This window comes from Orycteropus afer, unplaced genomic scaffold (genome assembly GCF_000298275.1).
Source record: "Orycteropus afer afer isolate SDZICR_OR568_19922 unplaced genomic scaffold, OryAfe1.0 scaffold00221, whole genome shotgun sequence".
Taxonomy (NCBI): Eukaryota; Metazoa; Chordata; class Mammalia; order Tubulidentata; family Orycteropodidae; genus Orycteropus; species Orycteropus afer.
The window spans coordinates 4,607,813-4,613,434 of NW_006921808.1; the positions used below are offsets into that span (position 1 = coordinate 4,607,813).

General features: G+C 40.3%; 1 pseudogene; it reads right to left on the reverse strand.

Annotated features, from left to right (window-relative positions):
• Positions 1-4,228: 4,228 nt before the first annotated feature.
• LOC103203668 lies at positions 4,229-4,795 on the reverse strand (annotated as a pseudogene).
• Between the last annotated feature and the right edge of the window lie 827 nt (positions 4,796-5,622).

Here is a 5,622-nt window from a genome sequence, read left to right on the forward strand (position 1 = left end):
AACCAATTGTATTGAGGGAACAAGTCAAAGCTGCACTGAAGGAACTGGCAAAAAAAAAGCCTCCAGGAATTAACAGTATACCCATTGAGATGATTTAACAAATGTGTGCCACTCTATTGCAAGAAATTCAGAAGACAGCTACCTGGCCAACTGACTAGAAGAGGCCTATACCACTGCAAAGAAAGGTGATCCCACAGAAAGTGGGCATTATCAAACAATATAATTAATATCACATGCAAGCAAAATCTTGCTGAAAATAGTTCAAAAACAGTTGCAAAACTATATTGACAGAGAACTTTCAGAAATGAAAGCTGGATTCAGAAGAGGATGTGGAACAAAGAATATAATTTCTGCTGTCAGAGGGATATTGGCTGAATGCAAAGAATACCAGAAAGATATTTACTTGTGTTTTATTGACTATGCAAAAACATTCAATTGCATGGATCATAAGAAATTATGGATAACATTGAGAAAAATGGAAATTCCAGAATACTTGATTGTGCTCATCAGGAACCTGTTAGTAGGCCAGGAGGCTTAGAAGGGGAGCGTATCAGGGTTGTATGCTCTTACCATGTGTATTCAATCTATATGCTAAGCAAGTAATCCGAAAAGCTGGACTATATGAAAAAAAGTTTGGCATCAGGATTGGAAGAAGACCATTAACAACCTGCAAAGCATGGACAACAGAACCTTGCTTGATGAAAGTGAAAATGACTTAAAGCACTTACTGATGAAGATTAAAGAGTACAGTGTGCAGTATGAGTTATACTTCAACATAAAGAAAAAGAATATCATAACAACTGGACCAAGAAGCAGCATTATGATGAATTGAAAAAAGATTGATGTTGTTAAACATTTCATGTTACTTTGTTCCACAAGGAACACTAATAGAAGCAACAGTCAAGAAATCAGATGACATATTGCACTGGGCAAATCTGCTACAAAAGACCCCTTTAGAGTGCTGAAGAGCAATGATATCTCTTTGAAGACTAAGTGAGCCTAACCCAAGGCATTGTGTTTTCAATCACTTCATATGCATGTGAAAGCTGGACAATGAATAAGGAAGACCTAAGCAGAGTTGAAGGAGCTCTGGTAGCATAGTACCTTAGGCACTTGACTGCTAATCAGAAGGCCAGCAGTTCAAACCCACCAGCCACTCCTCGGAAGGAAGATGGGGCAATCTACTTCTGTAGTAATACTGCCTTGGAAACCCAAGGAGGGGTCGCTATGAGTCAGGTCCAACTGCATGGCACATAACAACCACCACAACAACAATGTAACACATCAGACAAGCTGCATGCCCTGACCAAGCTCTATTTCTATAACCCCTGCCCTAATATTTACTTTGTTTACATAGGTATATATTATTTATTCACATGCACATATGTACATGCATTGCATGTATTTATATGTATGTAAATTACTAACATACACAATCATATACTGATAATGATTGTGTTATTGTTAGGTGCCATCAAGTGAGTTCTGACTCATGGTGACACCATGAAAACCCAATCCTGTACCATCCCCCCAATTGTTGCTATGTTTTAGCTCATTATTTCAACTACTGTGTCAGTTGATCTCATAATTCACTGACCCTCTACTTTACCAAACACTATGTCCTGCAAGGACTAGTTTCTCCTGATAACATGCTCAAAATAAGTGAAATGTCTCACCTTTCTGGCTTCCAAGGAACATTCTGGCTGTACTTCTTCCGAGACAGATTTGTTTGCTCTTCTGACTATCCATGGTATATTCAATATTTTTCACCAACACTGTATTTCAAATGTATAAATTCTTCTTTGGTCTTCCTTATTCATTATCCAGCATCCACATGCAAATAAGGCACATGAACATACCATGACTTGGGTCTCATCTTAGACCTCAAGATGACATATTTGCTTTTCAACACTTCAAAGAGGTGTTTTAAAGCTGACTTGCCTACTGCAATAGGTCGTTTGATTTCTGACTGCTGCTTCAATAGATGTTGATTGTGGATTCAAGTAAAATGAAACACTTGACAACGTCAATATTTTCTTCATTTATCAAGTCTTCCCTTTCAAGAGTGGCTCATTTCTATTTTACAACTGGATGATCTGTTGGAGAAATTCTCTACTGCATTTTATAAAGCACAAAAATCCAGCCTCATGGTAACTTGTAAAACCAGTTTCAGGGCAGTAAATGTCACCTCCATGAAAAAAAGACTATTTCTTATTGGTCCAGGTGTGGGGATTTTTGTCTTCATTATGTTAAAGTGTAATCCATACTGAAGGCTGTAGTTTTTGATCTTCATTAGTAAGTGCTTCAAGCCATCTTCACATTCAGCAAGGAAGGTTGTATCATCTGCGTATGCTGGTTGTTAATGAGTTTTCCTCCAATACTTATGCTGTATTCTTCATATACTCCAGCTTTTCAGATTATTTACTCAGCACACAGATTAAACAGGTATGCTAAAAGGATACTACCTGATGCACACTTTTCCTGATTTTAAATCACAGAGTATGTCTTTGTTCTGTCAAATGACTGCCTTTTGGTCTATGTACAGGTTCTGCATGAGCACAACTAAGTGTTCTAACATCCCCATTCTTCAAAATGTTATCCCTAATTTGTTATGATCCACATAGTCGAATACCTTTGTATAGTCAATAAAGCACAGGTTAACACTTTTCTGATACTGTCTGCTTTCAGACAAGATCCATTTGATATCAGCAATGATGCACGTCCTCTTCTGAATCCAACTTGAATCCAGGGTAGCTCTCTATCAATGCACTGATGCAACTGTTTTGAAATTATCTTCAGCATAATTTTACCTGCATGTGATATTAATGATATTGTTTGATAATGTCCAGATTTTGTTGGATAAGCTTTCTTTGAAATGGGCACAAATACAGATATCTTCCAGTCATTTGGCCACATAGCTCTCTTTGAAATTTCTTGGCATAGAAATATGAATGCTTCCAGTATTATTACATCCATTTGTTGAAATATCTCAATTGGTATTCTGTCAATTCCTGGAGTCTTACTGTTTCACAATGCCTTCAGTACAGCTTGGACTTCTTCCTTAGCTATCATCAGTTCTTGATCTTATGCTATTTCCTGAAATGGTTGAATGCCAACTAATTCTTTTTGATACAATGACTATATTTCTTCCATCTTCTTTTGATGCTCCCTGCATCATCTGATATTTTTCCCATAGAATCCTTTAATAGTCTTACTTGAGGTTTGAATTTTTTCTTTGTTTGTTGAGCCCAGGTTATGAAGGAGTTGTTCGGCGCGAGGGATTTGCCAACACATGACAATGCAAGTGAAAAGAGGAGAGTTTATTAGCTAGTTCGAGCAAGGGTCCCTGGTCTCACCGACACAGCAGGTTGAGCAAAAGATCTCGTGCTCTTTTACTATCGCATTTTTATAGGAAAAATATAGGGTGGAGTAGATGATTGGGTGTAGGGCAGGGGTTTGGGAAGTTGGAGGGTGGGTTGGAATCCCCCAGCTTCAAAGATGAGCGAGAGACTTTGTTGGAGCCATGCAGAACTCTCTGATATGTGCAAAATCCGGGGGGAGGGAGGGGAGACTTGCCGGAGCCTGAGGCATGGGACTTGTTAATCTCCACATTAAAGGCTTCTGGTTAAAGATCTCCCAGGCCTCACATTTCCCCCTTTTTTGTTATGCATATGAGGAATCATCCTCTTGTATTGCAGAAGATAAAGACTGATATTGTTGCTTCAGGACCATGAGTTGTACAGTATTAACTCGATCTTTCACAAAGTTGACTAATCTGTTTAAAACACAAGGACTAACCATCAGTAAAACTAGTCCCATGATGACTGGTTCTGCGAGAGCAGACAACAGAGATGTTAGCTAAGGAGAAGAATTAAACTAATTTTTATGCTATCTTTGGTTTTGGGCACATTTTGTTTTGGAGGCATGTGTCTCTTTCAGCAGTAAGTTTCCTTTAAGTAGCAGTCAGAGAGAGTTCTGCTTCTAGGAGGCTTCTTTTTGAGCTCAGAAGGGTGGTCAAACTAGTTAATTACAGCATCAGAACTCTCAGCACCTGAGAGAGTAGGCACTTCCCAGAACATTGTTTTGCACTACTCCTAACAGAAATTTTCTCCAGGCGGACAATTTTAGCAATCAGGAGTTCCTCAGTTGCTTACAGAAAATTTCACTTTGGAGTTTATAAAGACTTATGGGTGGCAAAGTTACACTAAGTAATTTACTATACTGCAGGCTACCCCCTGGCTTTTCTAGCTATTATTTCTCTTATGATTTCAGGCCGCACACAGGCCCGTCCCTGTCGTTGCTCTGGCCTGCGCATCTAATCATCCCAGAAGGCCTTGGGCCACTTGGGCTTCAATTCAGCCCAGAGCTTAGCCAAGAGTAGCCAGCCCAGGCCAGGGAAAAAGTCCGTGCAGTAGAGAAGTTCAGGTTTGTTAGAGTCCACCATCTGTTCCTTGCCCTTGATATTCCAGGCAGACACACACCAGAGTGAGGGGTCAGCCCTCAGCATTGGGTAGGTGGCCTGAAAGTACTCAGAGAAATCTGGTGCTACCTCCAGGTCATCTTCGACGATTATAGCTGCTGAGAACTTGAATCTGTGGAAGATCTGGCCCAGACTCCAGCGGTAATGCTGCGTAATTTTTTAATAGCTCTGGAATTTGTAGTTGTCAGGCGGCATAGCAACATTGCTCAGGTCAGGTTGCCGGATGTGCGTGATGGCGCTTCCATAGGAGGCAATGACCTGGGCTATCTCCTCATGCCCACAGTCCTGGTTGACAATGATGGGGCACAGGCACATGTGGTGGGGCAGGGGGGCCCGCAGTGGGCACTCTCAACCGCTGCCTGCTATGGTCAAAACACAGAGTAGGTTACAGAAGTAGTCACCAAAGACACAGCATACATCCTAAAACAGCCTCTAGTCAGACCCTGGATTTCTTGCTTCTGAAATCTGGGAACACACAGATAATTTTTGAAATGACCCATTGTCTGAGGCCAAAAGTCTCTGCTAAGCTGCTTAATGAACTATTGCTTGACTTCAATGAAGGTGACTCCAGGGACCCAGTTCCTTCAAGGTTCAAAAGGACATCTAAGGGTGTATGACCTGCATGGATCAACTCAATTCCATAAATGAAGAAACCTATATTGCAGGAGAATCAAAAGTACATAAATAAATAAGTGATAAATAAAATGTGGAAGTTGTCAAGAATTTCAATCCACAATCAATGCCCATGGAAGGCAGTGGTCAAGAAATCAAACAATGTAGTGTTTGGACAAGTGTAGTGGACAAATCAGTTGCAAAAGACCTCTTTTAAAAAATATATATATATATATATATATATTTATCATTTTGGGTACTATGGTGCAACTCCACCACTCATCAGTCAGTTTGTGGTACTGTGGTGGCTTACATGTTGCTGTGAGGCTGGAGGCTATGCCACCTGTATTTCAAGTGCCAACAGGAACACCCATGGTGGACTGGTTTCAGTGGAGCTTCCAGACTATGACAGACTTGGAACAAGGAAGGGGCCATCCACCTGTCAAAGTACTGGACAGTGAAAACTATAGGAAAACAGTGAAACACTGTCTAATACATAACTGGAAAATTTTATGAATAGCCCTGAAACA